At 38.7% G+C, this 16,866-nt stretch overlaps 1 protein-coding gene across 2 annotated transcripts in view; it reads left to right on the forward strand.

Moving 5' to 3' along the window:
- The first annotated feature begins 7,443 nt into the window (after positions 1 to 7,443).
- LOC124181160 (extracellular sulfatase SULF-1 homolog) overlaps positions 7,444 to 16,866 on the forward strand; it is an 85,786-nt gene continuing 76,363 nt past the window's right edge. Inside the window, exon 1 of one of the 2 annotated variants that reach the window (XM_046567451.1) lies at positions 7,444 to 8,057. The gene's annotated coding sequence lies outside the window, so the exon portion shown is untranslated. The remainder of the gene's footprint in view (positions 8,058 to 16,866) is intronic. The other variant, XM_046567450.1, reaches the window with a different exon arrangement.

Here is a 16,866-nt window from a genome sequence, read left to right on the forward strand (position 1 = left end):
CAGTCAGTGTCTCTGATATACGCACACTTTATAGAAATTCAACCGTGTCAAGTCGATTCAATGGAAACAAACTCGAAGGTAGCAGAGTGTGAATAACTACGGCGATACGCGTAAAGAAAAAGCGATTTTTTACGTATTATGCAACGTAAATGAATGGTGTTATCGACCGTATCGTGACCCAGGCCGTGGGACGTAACTATTACATCAACTATTACATCAATTACAAATCCAGGCAACCCGGAAAATGAAAAGCTTACCCACGAGACAGCGAGGGTAGTGCTCTGAGGGGTGATCGAACCCCAAGGCACGGTACAAGGAGTGAACGCAAAGATGCCTGTGTCACTCAATTACTCGCATTTAAAGTTCGAGGTTGCCTTGATGGATGTGTCGGAAGAATAAGACCATCTACGTACACTACCGAAATGTGGTAAATGCGCGAAAAATCTGTACCGCGCGCAGAGGGCGCCACCGGCAAGCGAAACGATCAAACTAAAAATCGGAGCGCTCGGCGCGAGGGAGCATTCCACAATTATCACCCAGCGCGACAAGTCGCTAAGCGGGACTCGGAGCAGCCGATACGTCCTGTAACAAATGGAATATTAACGTTTATATATATTTTAGAGATGTGCGTGAAAATCGACAATAACGTGACGTAATGATGATTTTGCGTAGAAAACGGGAGACTGTAACAAGAAAACAAGATAACAAGTCCAACATTTTGGCAAAGAAATACATGAAAAATATCCAAGCAAAAGGAAGAAAAAAAGCAAAGTGATTCTGAAATGTTTGACGCACGATTACTGAAAATAGAGAACTTGTACTCACCGTCGAAGAACTTTTAGAGACAAATTAACAAGTCAGATTTGAATAATTGTACGTTTGTTTGAAAAATAAGAAAACTCTTTTTTTATAAAATATTAAAACTTCCTTGTTGCAGTCCGATGGTTATACTTTGTTTTACGATTCAGCAAACAAGAGCGATATTTTACCGTATCTCATTGCATTGCTTGATTCGCGGACTTCGGTAGTTATGTTGAAGTGCAAAAATGCATCCTATTCGTTATTTACAGCCACGTGCGTAGTGTGCACAAGTGAATAAATTAAAATCGACTAGCTAGCTCAAGCGCGTTTCATCCGAGCGTTGCCTATTTTCCGCCTTTTCCCGTTCCCGCCGTTCTGCATCCTGCAGTATTTTCAGTATTTATACGCATAGTGCCCGAAGCTACCGCTTCAAGATGCTGCTGTCAAAGTGCATTTTTCGAAGTCGCCTGCAGCTCGAGGCTCGTCGTGCACCATGTTAAATACGTAAGTCCTCGAAGGATCTCCGTCGACGAGACGACTGAGCCGAGATTTACGGGACGCGAGAGAAAAGGGTGAAATGTCACGTCTCTTACGGATCCAAGGAGATTTTTCGACTGCGTTTTTAACTGCCTTATACATGCCGGGGTCAGCGGCCCTCGACGACCCTGAGGACCCGACCGACTTGGCCTCGTGTATCGTTTCGAGGTAACATTTTATTCACTCCCTGATTTTACCTGATAAGTTTATCGTATATTGCAAAAGAGAAATGCACGCCGCAGGGTTTAGCTCAAATCCAATTTGTATGTAAAAATGTAGCTCTCGGAAATCGTAGTTTTGATAACATGGGGAAGAAGTTATTTGTCGAGAATTAAATTCTCTGGCAAAGTATACGTTGAGGAAAATCTGTTGCTATAACCGTTCAAAAATTACAAGTCTATAAGTCTCAAAAGTCAGTTTTATTCATCTTTAGACGTTTTGTGGCTTAGCCATTGACTTGACAGCCAAAATTCGAATAACAAATTTAAAGGCAATTCAATTCTATGTAAAAATGTCTCCGGACCAAAGTCTGCAGCGACAACGATTCCGGCGTTATGGACCTTCGAAATTTAACTTTATGTTAAAATTCATCTTTAAATGTATATATCAGCGGAACCATTGACTTCGCACATGAAAAAAAAACCGTATGACACTTTTGTAGAAAACAAAATTCTCAACAAAATGCCTCGTAAGATCAAGTCCATAGAATTGAATACAGCTGAGTACAAACAATTTAAATAAATAATCACCCCTTCCCTACTTTGCTTTGAAACGAATCACTCCGCTGCACATAATATTGTCAATATGTCCGCATACGATGCACGCGAATAACGCGCGATTGCGAAATTTGGAAAAGCTCCAATTTTCAATCCTCAATCATTTTCTCCGCGACCTTTTCGTCCTCGACTGCAGAGTCGCGAAACTTTCAAAGCCCTAAGCTTTTTCCTCCCTCTCTTCGACTTGAAAGTTGGGGTAAAAAATTCCGCAAGATCCCTTTCGCACGCCCCAATTCTTCCCATCTTCGCACCCCCTTTCTTCCCCTCCCCGTACTAAAGATGTACCTACCTTATACTCACTCCGCACCAGTTTTCTCAGCTGTTTACTTCAGCGGATTTTCCCACAGGGAATTAAACACTCCGCGCATTCGGCCAATTTTTATCGTTTGTTAAACTTTTTCCATGTATTATTCAATTTTATCATCATATTACTGGTGTGTGTTCGCCGCATAGATCCTCGATCCGCTTGATCATCACGCAGTGATCTTTGCTCGTTTAACGTTTGCACAACTTTTGTTCTTTTTCGTATGTCTGTCTGCTCGTGGTTTGTACAATAATAACAACAAAGGATTTCGCTTTTTTGGTGTATAAAGTCGCGTGTTAAATCCTGAAATGAAAAATCACGATCCCCGTTAACTCGTCTGTTGCAAGATTCGTAATTGCTGTACTTTGCAACGCGTTATAGACAAAAGAATCTTGGGCTCGCGAGTAAAGATTTTGCGAATACAAAGGAACCACCGTAGAGTGAGCACTTCCCAAAGCCAGTTGGAATTTTTGTTCGCGATTGAAACACGAGCATATTCACCTCGACGTTTTTTTCCCTGATGGAAGTTACCGCATACTATAATATATTCCGTGTCTTGTTACCTCAGTAAGTCATTCATACGCACGACGAGATGCAGATTAACGGAATTCTCAGTCATTCACGTAACGCACATGATGGATGTTTTATGCAGTTCAGTTTGCAAAACTGAATCTCATTAGGATATGTCTGCATGTATCGTATATCTACGTTGATGCGTATGTATATATGTAATATGTATATACGTGCCGTCGTTCGTTCACCGACGACGACTTTAGCACTCCGCGAATGTCAATAACTTCCTTATACTAACTTCATTGCTCACTTCGCTCTCGTAGGCCAATAAAAAGTGTCTGGTCGAAACAATTGTAAGATTCGTAATGCATAAATCGTCACTCCTTCGTTTAATGTTTCTCGGATATTAGCTGTATTGACAAAAGCATCGTGATCAAGAATTAGATGTAAAAATATGCGTCTCTGATATTTTGAAATTTACTGGCAGAGTTTCAAAGAAACAATAACCATTTTATTTTTTTTATTTATTTTTTTTTTTTTTTCCAGAAGAATCATTAACCTTGTAAGACGTTAGTTGCACGAAAAAAGACCATTCCTTAAATCAAGTTGTAAATCTAAGCGATTATTACTCCTTTCAGCTATTCGTGCAGATTAATATAAATGTAATATTTTTTTTTTTTTTTTCCTAAGATTCACACCGTCTTGGCTGTCTGTTCAGAAATATGTCTGTTGAAGTACTTGGCGTTAGGTATACGTAGATACAACTTGCTTCCTTTGAGAGTATACGAACGGTACGTGATGCTGAGAAAATCGATGCCGCGGTCTATTTTTGGATTTGAGATCGTTTCCGACCGCTATTCAAATTAATTAATTCTCGCACGAAACAAATTAACTTTCGTGGTTACGGTATCCGCCTCCAGGACCGTGTGTTACAGCTTCTGTACCTAAATCAGCTGTAAAGTGTTTTGATATTCTGGGAACAGTAGATCTTGACGTTGAGCCGTGAAGCGAGATAATCTCGTGAATGAAGGAGGAAAAACGTTTCAAAGTCAAGCTTTACGTAACATCTGCATCAACACGCCTGGAATCTTTTTGGTATGTGCGTTATGTGTACGTAATCTAAAACCGGACGTAAGATTGTTTATAATCTCACGATTTCCAGGACACGATACGGATATCGTCTAAAATTAGATGTTTGCATTTTTGAACATTATTTTTACGGAAAATCTTACAGGCAGTGATTTATTTCCATGCATCAAAATGTTCGGTCTAAATTATCACTCCTGCACATAAACAAAAATTCACTCTCACCTGGACGTTTATCATTCCGCGATCGCCTTCAGCGTTGGAATTATGATTCGTCTCGTATGTTCTATACGAGTCATTCACTGAGGTGTCATCGGTGTTGCGGAAATAATGATCAGATTCGCGCTAAGGTGAGAAATTAATTTAAAGAGCAAAAAGCAATTGCGTAAAAAACACTAAATCTGAATGAAAAATAAATAATTGAAGACCGAATTTCTTAGAAGAATTTCGTTTTGACGCTAGCGAGTAAAATTCAGAAGACTTTTACATTTTCGATTATACTACTTGCAAAAAAAGGACTTTATTAATTTTTGGGTATTTTTGTATTTTGAAGTGGCAACTATAAAAGAATCTTTCGAAATATTCGATTATATTGCTATGGCTACTTTTTTCAATACGAATGAAAATAAAACTTGAATTTTTAAGTTCCACGCATCCTCGAAACGAGAAAGCTAAATCCTTTCAATTTCTTTCAAAATCAACTAAAATTTTCTTTTTCAATTACAGACATATTTTATTGAAGCACAAAACGTGTCCTGATAAATTATGAATAAACAAAATCTGTATATAGGACTTGTATTAAATTCAACAATACAATAAAAAAAACTTGCTTCTTTTTCTGCATTACACATTTAAATACTTATGCGTTTCGTTGTAATCAAAGGTTTAATATTTAGTTGAACTACATCATATGTTAAACTAAATCATAGGTATGTTAAACTAACGAAAGTAACTAAAACATAAACTGTTCGTTATTAATTCCTGCAGGTAGAACAAAATTCAATTTAAACATATCGCAAATAATTAATTAAATTAACGAATATCCACTCCCTATTTTAAAATATATTTTGCAATTCCTCTACGACTGTGTTTTGCAATTTATCATAAATAAGAAGAATATCTTGGCTTTTATAATAATTACATGAGATTAATAATCGATCAAGGAAATTCAAGTACGTCTGTTCCCGTGGGGTAAAATCTAAAATCATCAATACCGTGATTTGCAAATCAGTTTTCGTCATAACATAAATATAACTACAAAGGAGTTTTCCCTTCCTCAGTGCGTAACCGTCGAGAGGCGGAAATTCGCGTGTGTATCCGCTTGTACACGTAAGACGTTGTATACAGACACCCTGAGTTACCTGAGGCGTTCAGTAAACTTCTGAAACTTCTCAGCTCTGACAATAATCCGCGGTACAGGTGAAGAGAGGCTTGTCAAAGATTGCTGGAATTTGAGTGTAAACGGATCACGAAAGTTTCGAGTTCAGGCATACAAGACGCATCTGATCTTTAACGCTGACACCTGTTCACCGAAAGTATCGGTTACACTCCTGCAGTCATATGGGAGACGCGCGTATTATATGCAGTACGTATTCGAAACACAGCAGTTCGATCGTGTTTTTCGTTATTACGGATCGACAATCCCTGTATAAATTTGATAATTACGATAAATGATAAAATAAGGCGCTTTTCAACTCGCCAAAAACTTTGTGATTAGAAGATGATTTGCTTTGTCTACTGTTCGAATATCTATCGTTTCTTTGATTGGTACATGAATAAAAATACGCGGGACCAAGAAATTTAATTTCAAAATAAATTACCTAACTAATTGATTGGCTTAGCTTCGTTTGTTTCAAAACAAGGCTTTTACTGATGGTGATTCGGATTGAAACACAATTTTATTTTTGAATAATAATAAACTCATTTGAGTAAAAGCATTTTTGCTTTCACTTGAATGGATATTTTCAGACTGTCAAAATAATGTAAATTTTTTGAATTCAATGAATGTTTTTCATATTCGATTGTTAGGAGGGTTGTATAAATTTAACTGATATATTTATTAAACTGTGAGAAAAATAATCTAATGTATTTGCAATCTAAAGTGCCAATAATGCATAAAGAATGAGAACGATATTCATAAATTGATTCAAACAAATTAGTTAGATTCAAGTAAACTAATTTGTTTCAAAAAGCGAGGAAACTGGATCACTAGCTTGTTAAATAAGGAATTCCTGATTTTATTACATCAAAATGAAGTTTGGCAATTCCGAATGTCTTTTTACACTCTTGCCTTGCCCTTTTTCATGCAGTTTTGGACTTTAGTTCAGTAACATTTCACTATACTATAATGTTTTGCTTTACCACAGCTCGTTGAATTTCAGAACATTTAAAAAATACATCGTAACGTTAATATGCATTGCGAACTTGAATTGCATTTAAACTCTGCATCAACATTAACCAACTTCATTATACCATTCTATGTAATCAAATTACAATAATCCAGAATCGTTTGATTTTCGATGTCGAATCATATTGAATTCCATAGTAAAAGAAACTTCATTACGATTAAACAGTCAATTAACCGTACTAATCCGGGGTCGTTTCAAATTCATTTATACACACCGTTACGGCTAGAAGAAAGTAAAATTTATTCACTGCTTGTGTACGAAATGCTGAAATAAGAATCGGGTGACCACCCCGAGAGGATAATTTGAATAAGCAGTTTTTTTTTCTCCTTTTTATTTTCCCTCTGCTCCTCATTTGGCAAGTGCAAACTCGGTGCATCGGCCCTCGAATAAACTGCACGGTGTATTTCCAAATCGAGACGAAAGGATCAGACCCCCAAGATCGGAGAAAATACACACACACGCTCAGATTAAGCTGTCGTAAACTTCCAACAGTCCATTTGGAACGTACACTTTAAATTCCATTTTTAAATACTACAGTTTCTTTTTTCTAATCATTCGAGATGGGGGTCATTGGGGGTAGTCTAAATCCAGAATTTCTACCAGATTAAACATCAGCTTCAACCGCCATTTTGAATGTACGGAGAAGCTTATTTTCGTGAAACAATCCACCCATTTTCAACTTTTGACTAAAAACGGTCACAACCGTACTTGCAGAAAATTTAATTCTCCACAACTTGGGTTATGAAATTTCTTTCTCCACCATCGACATGTTTCGACTTATACCATAGATTCAAGATAGCGGTTAAAATTACCGCAGAATCTGATCCAAAATTCTGTAATTTAGACTACCAAAGATTCGATAAAGATAATCGTCTTGTCTAAAAATCGCACTTTCAGCTATCGTTTTCCTTCTTTTCGCACGATCCGACTGCGCTATTAGTTTACCGCGGATTCACTTGGAGCGCGTGGATCGCGTGTCAGTCAGTCCGAGCAGTTCGGCCGTAGGTAGTGAGGAGAGCGGCGTTCCGTTTGTTCTCAGTTCCGCTCCGGCCGTCGGCGAGGTCGCGTTTCGCTCCGGGTTCTCAGATTGTCGGACGAGGCGAAGAGCCACGTGCATTTTCGCCAAACCGAGTACCGAATCCCAGGATGTGACCTCGGATCTGCGTTCGCACTACATCCGGACCTTCGGCAAACAGCCCTCCCCCCCTTTCTTGCCCCTTACGTTCCGCCGGTTCCATAACCGGTCTGATCTATGTCAGGAACAGTTCTCCCCGCTTTAAACGCACTCGAAAGCAGTCGAGCTTTTTCTTAGAGATACGATTTTGAGCAGTTACTGGCTCCCTATATTGTTCAGATTCACTCCGAATAGTATTCCAATCGAATAAGACATCGATAACTGTGCCTCTAAGTTTGGCTGAATCGGTTCGAACTGGTGCAAGAACTAGGCTGAACTTGTCCGCGAGACTTTTTATCCCTGATCGAGTTTCGCGCATTTAAACAACGACGATATAGTTTCGCGATAAGATTCAAACGTCTTTTATCGTGCAGTGAAATTGTGTTCGGCTTTATCGTCTTAATTAGGAAACTCTCCTCGGGATCAAGATCGCACCGTTTCTCTGGCTGATTCGTTAGGTGAGTTTTCCCTTTCTCTTGTAAATTCCTCTCATTTCTTTTAATGTCTTTTTGTTTATCCATAATCTTTTCACAGAGTGAACGATTAATGATTTCATCTTTATTAAAGAGCCATATTCGCTGGTGATGTTAATAGCCAACAGCCATGTAGTAATAGTCGTAATAATAACCCATGAAAAATTTTATCGTATAAACGATTCGTTACTAATTCGCCTCCAAAGTTAATCGACGAATATTACATAGACTGTTGAATCTCCATCTAAATTATAACGACAATTACTACCAAAATTATCTGTACTTTTGCAGTTATAAAGTTTTCACTGATTTTCGGACTATTCTTCATCTTTGATTTCTGACACCAGACTCCGGGTCAATTTTCATTCGGTTTCATTCGCTTTTCGACTTACCATATCTAATAATAACTGGGAAAAATGTTAATGATCGTACTTTCAGCTTTTGCTCCAACAATACTTGCGGAACAATTGGAGCAGCAGTTACGTGATTCTTGCATTAACATACAATGAATTTGCATTCGTATGTTCCGTCAACGCTTCTAGACTAGCACGGTCAAAGCAAACCGTAATAGTAAATAAATTTGGGTCACCTATGACGCAGATATGACCAGATTTCTTATCCTTGACTATCATTATGTGTATGGAACATGAACTTTCGTGACATTAGACAATGACTTGAGCATGATTTTAACACCCGAGATATTTTGATTAATGTGTTTGGGTAAAAATATCGAAATCATAATTTCAGTAGCCGGCGATATTGACGGTAAGCATTAGTGATCGGACCCTTCGCGATTGCTCGTGCATTTGTTGCGATTCTGATATCTGAATATTTTGTTGTACCAATTCACCTGACTAAACCTCGTTCAAGATTGTAACGCGTTCCCTGCAGCAGAGTTCAAAGAGTTTGTCACTGCAGTTTAAACGGAAGATATTACCCCTGGGTAAAATGCTCCAGCAACTTACCGTTCAAGATACTTGTTACAGTAATTATTACACCACGCTTTTTCGTCATTTAATGGGATTTTTAACAGTTTTAAGTGGTCGTTTACCGACAGTGCCCTTGACTGTATACACTAAATGCACTCTTCTTATAAAACTAAACGTTTTCTCTGAGTTATTTCTCTGAGAACAGTTTTCCCAGAGTAACTGTTATACCCGGAATAACTTTGAAAATCCGGTACACAGTTCGTTTGAAAAAGAGAAGAAAATTATCAACTAGATTACAAGTTCTGTGATTTTTTTTACACACGCATCGTACGCTGACTTGAACATTTTCTTCTAGTTTGTTTTCTTCTTTTTTTGGACAGGCATCTCGAGGCATGAATATTCATGAACAATTCCGAGTACAGCTTAGGTGTAACATCAGGATTACGTCGGTGTGTTACAGATACATGAACTTGTCGAACTGATCGCAAAGCCGGATCTCGGCCAGCCAGAGATTCAGCTCAAAATCAAGTCCAATCTGACCCTACTGTGTCATTCCTAAGAAGCTTATTCCAATCAAAGATTGCGCTCAAACTATAGCGATGATAGACTGTATATGATTTCTCTCAAACTTCACTTTCACCGTTCGATTGATTTCATTCAATCTTATCGCATTTTATCTGCTTGATCAGGCCGGATCTGGTTTAAAACCACGAGGCTGTATTTGAGGTTAAATTTTGAAGGGTTCAGACAATAATTGCCGTTCATGTGTTTGATTGTATAATTTCTACGATTCGTTGTAACTATTGAATCCAAAAAGTTTTATACAACCATCGTTTATCAGCTGGCAGTTTCAAATTCCATTGATTTCGCCATTTTATTATCGATCACCAGTAACTAATTCTTCTACAAACGTCTTTGCGGTTCATTTCAATTCGTTAACCTCCAAACTCCTGAGTCAAGAGTTTGCTCACACTTTCTGTGCACTAGTTCGAACAATGTAGAATTCGATTTGCTGATATTTACGAGAAATGGATCAAATTAATCAAGTCTATGGACAGTATATTGATATAGGATAAGAAGGATGACATTAACAAACCATTCCCGCATCTAGGGATGAACACATTTTTTTGGGACGAATCGTGAAATTATCAGGAGTTTGAGCCGTGCGAGATTGAGCAAACAGAAAAATTACCCGATTCAATGCTAATGTTCTCTACACCATAATTGAATGTATAAAAAATCGTCGATGGTGAAAGTCAAACGGAGGTCGGTTTGGTATGAAATGACTCATATTCAGAATTAATTTTCCAGACATTTCGACATAGTACACACAATGTTTGTTCTGTCCGATTGTGACAATTGGCTTTGAGCACAAATTACCGTACTGCCTCTACATAGGGATACGAGTATCTCCGATTCCACTTGTTTGCCAAATATCTACCCACAACAGATACGAGTACGTGGTAGGTATATCGATTTACCGGCGGAACGCGCCGCGGAAAAATAGAACAAAGAGAATTTAAAAAGGGGGAAAGAGTCGAAAAATCAGGAAATTCAAAGTGAAGGGATTTCAGGAGAACAAAAGCCGAATCGCCTGGATACACCTCGTCGTCTGGGTACTGGCGGATTTTACAGAGCTCGTGTGGAGGGTAAAACGGGTCGAGGCTCCGATGAATGGATCAACTAATGAATAATGATACTCGAGGAGTTTCGCCTTTAATTGGTTCTGGGCATATCATTGTGTCGACCGTCTGCCCACCAACAATGCCTCGCATTCAAACACCGTCCATCCGTCGTCTCGTCTCGTCTCGTCCCGTCCCGTTCCGTTTCCCGGTGTATCGATTACCCCCCGATGTCTATTGAAACGGTACCCTTCATCCCATCATCGATCTAACCTTCGTACTGCATGATTTCGGTGTTGTACACGCGTTTATACGCGTACCTTCATCGCACCAAATCTTTCAACCAACTCCGGACGTGATGGTGAGCCTGCGTCGTGGGTCCCGGACCGAAATGAAGGACCGTTTCAGTTGCCGATCTATCAAAAGTTGCTCGGTCATTCCCAGAAAGAAGGAAGAGAATACCAACAATTTTGGTACGTGTGAATATTTCTGTTTTATCGTACTTCGGCGACATGCCTACCTACCTCGGTTATTACGGTTGATCAAGTTTGGTGGAAAATATTTACAATGGCAAACAAATATATCCACCACTTCTTACCGTCGAGTGATTGATCGGGTTCTTTATTTAATCGTCAAAAATTTGTCATCGAAACATTAGGTGGTAGTGCAGTGACTTCAGATGCGTCGTTACTGTGTCTAGGACAATCGTGCACCTTTCAAAGCTTTTTGGAAGTAATTACCAAAGTCAAGTCGCAGAAAACAAATGAAGACACAGAGGAAATTGTTGGGCTACATCCGTTGAACGTTATTCTTTGATGTGCAGTGACACAGGATTCCTAATTCATGGTAGATAATTATTACTTACTCCTCACTTCGCATTTCCAAATGTTTTGCCCTGTTATTCAACGCCGACCGTTGAGCAGAGTTACGTCTGTCGGACGAATCTCATTAGTCATTAGGTAATAACCATTTTACCTAATGGAATTATCGAAAGAAGATGTAGATTGCCACTCCAAGTCCTTTACCGATATGATGTTCAGTACTTGACAGCCAATTGAAGACCATTAAAAAATGACAGTCGTTATAGGTAAATACGAATGATTAAAAAACTGGAATGGGAGTCATCATGATCGGCAAAATTTTCGACAACTATCCGTTTGAGAAAGAATTCGAAATTCATCGATAGCTCTTATCGTTACTCTGTCTGCGATAGTTCGAAACACTCTTTCATCATTATAGAAAACTGTTGGACTACTTTACGACTCACTTTTCAACATTTTTTTAGTCAACCAATCCCTCGTGTCGTTACGGCGAAATGGCCTTACCGCGGTAAGCGTATGCAGAGAGGGGCTTTAGAGTTACATTGCTGAAGAATTATGACCAGATTTAACTTCGTGATACATGTATTATAATCGTGGATTTACCCGCGAGTTGGAATTGTACCAAAATTTTCAGCCCAACTACCGTAAAGTGTGTAACCCTCGTAAAACGTCCGAAGGTTAGCGACAATTTCATACAAACTTTATTGCGCGTTACATGTCATACGTTTCTAGGTCAAATAACGTGGGTCATTTCCTTCAGATCTCATTTCCTGCACAGGATAAGGAAATTGATAAACTTTCGTTTGTTGTACACTTGTTTGTTTAATAAACGTGTATAGATTATACGTACACGTTGTACGTATTTCTTAAATTTCTTTCTGTTTCTGTACGCAAACTGACAACCATGATAGTTCTTTCAGTGTTTACCTGAATTCTTCTAGTACGATTACCTGATTTATCGAGACTCGACGGATCTGATTAAACTCCGAACAATCGTTATAGGTCATAACTGGATAACGAAATGAGTAATCAACTTATACAAGCTGCAAGCTGATGAATATTCGTTCGTCTTTCAAAAAACTGAGTTTACTTCGTCTTGAGTGACGTTTTGTTTTTTTAATTTGTATATATTTTAATTTGTGTTATCAAATCACTCAAAGTTTCAGGTCGTAAAATGCTAAATCACGACTTCTTATCAAGTGGAAGTTTCTTAAATTCTCTCACAAATTTCGCCCTGAGAATGATAAAAATTGCATAATCGTATTGAAATTCGGAATGATTCTTTGTCGAACCGAAAGTCTTCTCAATCGTGTATTTTTGTCAACATGGCACGAAATCCAATTTCTGAATCGAGTAGATCAGCAGAATGAACTCAAGAATAGGTCAAACAATATTATTAGCTGTATCAATATTGATGGTTGATCCACTGGATCCACACAGTGATTGATCGTGTCAAGGTTGTGATTTGCTTGGTTTACCGGGGTCCTCGGTAAGTGTTATGTGTACGGTGACGTCAATCGATACGAATTATTTAACAAATCGGTACGATTATGCCGATCCGCTGGTATTTTATCAAGAAAATTATCCATCGCCTGGCCGGAAGCTAACTGAAAAATTCACGAAGTGAAAAGAGCGTACTAGTACTTTAAATCAACAAAAACTTGTTTTAATGATTGAAAGGCGAGTTTTATCTCGCCGCACTGGCCTAAGAAACCGTGTGTGTAAGGCTTGGGATCGTCGGGTCAACAACGCGTGAATGCCTGCGCAATACGACAGCGTCAAAGATTGAATATCAAGATAAGCCCCTGACCTATCGCAGCCGAGAGGATCGTCACACGTGACTCTTGTCTGTGCGACGATGATCATTTTCATTATTCTTGAGCGTCCGGTTACGATCCGTCAATCTCAAGATCACGTCTAATCGGTGCATTGATCGTCATCGATGAAATAATGCTTATTTCGTTATATTATCCAAATAATGATGCGACCTCCGATAGATTCAACAAAATTCTTTCACACGGCTTACTTCATCTGTTCGGTTGATAAAATCGAGTCAAGTTTACAAAAGTCGCTAATTGGTCACCGCAATCTAATTAATAAACTTCTAATTCTTAGAATATTTTTTTTCAGAGGCAAATTACTTTCTGCGACGTGTCGAAAAACTTGAAAAAAAAAAATAAGATGAGCAATTATTAAATTTGGCTCCGTCCATTGATCTAAGAAAATCAGCACAACCAAATCAATAGTGGTTAAATATCATCTAATGAGTCTATGTCGCTGTTTGATGTTGCGTTTGATTCATGTAGCGTAAAGTAAATTAAAAGTATGATTTCTTTTTAATTGCTATAATTGAAAAATTATTTGGCAATGTTTACTAAATCGCATAAAGAGCAAAAGTATGTTTTTTCGGGTGCAAAATAATTCGAGGATAATTTTTAGTTCCGTCTTCACAGCCTTTAGTAGATTCTATAGTAAGCTCTAAATTTACTCGTATAGTGACACAATTTTGTTTTTCATAATTAGACATTTTGTTTAGGTGTACGCGGGATTTTTTCCAGACTCACCAATTCCGGGAAAACTAAAATTGAAAAATTGAGGATCAGGTAAAAACAAGCCCGCGATCGGCAATCCAATATCGTTCCTCCTCGTCTTTTATAATAAATCAGTTAACCAAGTGATTCATGAATGAAGGTGCGGGTTGTTAGACGAGAATCCACGAAACCTGGGGATCTTTCAGGGGTTAAGTACGTGGGATTAAATATTGAATTTTCGGAGGATACTCGGACGAAATTTTGAACTTCGTTGGAACCACAAGAAAATGTCGAGGTTTTTGAGCCCCATAATACAAGACCTTTGATATTTAAAAGGGAAATCCGGTGTAAAAAAAAAAAATTTGACTTGGGCCAAAAGCCATCGTATAATTTGGCTACTACAGATTACTCTCAGCCTCGACATTCTCAATTAATTACATACGGTTTTCCATCTTTTTGGTAGTAGTAGCGAATCTTGGTGACTCGATAGTCACAAATGAAAACAAAAAATCACAGACAAAGGATTTATTGAATTTACAACCGAATATGTCAAAGTAAATTATTTATTTCGGCTGACGGTAAACAATTTTGCGTCGTAAACCGTATTTATTTGAACGAACGAAACATTTCTCTCGCCGTATTTGGTCAGTACAATAATTTCTGTTTCTCCCTTTACACGCGTATAGGAGGTATTTCGACTCGACGAAATATCTTTGGACGTAGGTATAACTATGAGGCTCCAGTGTTCCTCTCACGAGTCTCTCGACTCGCTTCAGCAGACTTTCAGCAAACACACTTAGCAGCAGGGTGCTATATAAGTTATGCAAAGAAATTTGCCGAGGAAAAATTTCACCCGGCGACTCGAGGGTGTAACGATCCTTTTCTACGGAAGTCCGCACGTCTCTTGGTACCACGATTCTCGTTTCGATCGAGGTGCACGACCACGGGTTCAAATATTCTCTGTGCACCTACCGCAGTGTCTCTCATGAATAAAAATCCCGAACCCAAGTAGCCTGCAGGTCGCAGCTCTTCGTTTTATCAGATAATGAATTAGCCGCACCGGCTGCAACGCGAGGAACATTTTTAAGGGTGAATCGGACGTACAGTCAGAATCCAAAATTCATGAAAACAGGAAAGAGTTGCTTGAAAAATGTTTGGTTCAGACTGTCGGGTCGTTGATTCATGCTTCGTACGTTAGCTCGGATTATTTTTACACCCTTGGTCGCGCGTTGTGCGAGGGCAGTTTCGAACCGTTTGATTCCACTCCATGGGATCCCATGGCTGTGACTCGGGCCCTGAGTGTCGATTTGGGGGACGGACCGCCCATGGTGGACCATTGTGCTCGACGGTCAACCAATATCAAATCCCATTCAGCACGGTGCCTCGGCTCTTCGATCCATTATACTTCCATGAACCCACGTCTTTCCTGCTGCAGGCTCCATAAATTGAACAAATAAAGTCGGCACTCTTCCAGCCTCGAATTTTCTAACGACAAAACTGTGGGAAAGAGAATTTGTTGAGCCTTCATGGATGAAATAGATTTCATGCGTTAGACAAATCATTTGCTTTGAGTATTCTTCCATGGCGATCATCTGTGAATAATGAAACACAGCTTAATACCGAATTTTCAATGGAATAGAATCATTTCTTATCTTTTTTTATCGTTTTATTGTACCCAGAAAACTTGTCCAACCAAAAATACCCGACTGAAGATTATCAAGGCTCAAGACTCACTTTTATGGAAAGCTTTCAACTTTTCGGTATAAAGAAAATGTTCCGTTTCTCTCGTGGATCCCCGGATAGAATTTTTCATTCACGATTTTTGAAGCATGCGTAACATTATTGAGAAAATAGTTTTCACATTAATCAGAATAATTTTAAGCGTAAGGGAATATCTTGAGAAAATAAGACTCACGCACGGCGGTAATAGGAGCAAATTCCCACGGTATCGTAAAGTTATCGTTCGTTCTCAGAACTTCTCTGCACCATTATCCCCGTAGCGTGAAAAACAAACTGTACAAAACTAGGTACTATGTACGTATGAAGGTACGTGACGTGACTTCAGCCAGTCGTTCCCTGCACCGTGTAGCATAGATAGACCCCCGCAACTGTTGCATTGAAAATCAATAAATTAAAATTTCATTTTCAAGGAATAATGTCTGCGCTCCGCTTCTAGCTATAAAAATTATTAAACCGCTTTAACTTCCTTGAAGTTGTAGACATAACACGTGATCCATCGTGAACATGACGACGTTTCTTCGATTCGATTTCCGTTCGATAAATAATAGAATTTGTAATTCTGTTTCCCCATGATATTTTTTTTTCTCTCCCATTTTTCAGCTTCCAGACGAGAAAAAAAAACTGGCTTGGCTTGGTCCTCGTTAAATCGAGCTTTAAGATATTTTTGTCCGCGAAAGAATTTCGAGCATCCGTTGTTGCGTCGAAATCGAATATTCTCAATCTTCGCTGCTGATATGTATATTTATACACGGTATCTCGAGTATTTGGAATATTTTTCAGTGATTTATTACACCCCAAATTCTCTCCGTTTTATTATTATTCTTTTTTTTTTTTAATTTTTTTTTCTCTCGTGATTCTCTTTTTATTTCTGTACAGGGAATTCGAACAGCCCTGGTTAAAGAATCCTACACTCACACACACACATTCACCGCACGCATGTCACGTAATGGTGTGAATATATCCCCCATCCAGTCTGTTCTCTCCCCCAGCAACCGCCTTTTATCCTTCAGATATTAATTCAGCCACCGTTTGCAGCTCGTACAAATTTATTCACCGACTCATACACTCGATTCCCCACCGTCGCGTCGACGACGTATCCTATACAAATTTACTGTATCGCGTATCCCTTGAAATAAATTTCTCTCTTTTTT

Source organism: Neodiprion fabricii, chromosome 4, assembly GCF_021155785.1.
Source record: "Neodiprion fabricii isolate iyNeoFabr1 chromosome 4, iyNeoFabr1.1, whole genome shotgun sequence".
NCBI classification, from domain to species: Eukaryota; Metazoa; Arthropoda; class Insecta; order Hymenoptera; family Diprionidae; genus Neodiprion; species Neodiprion fabricii.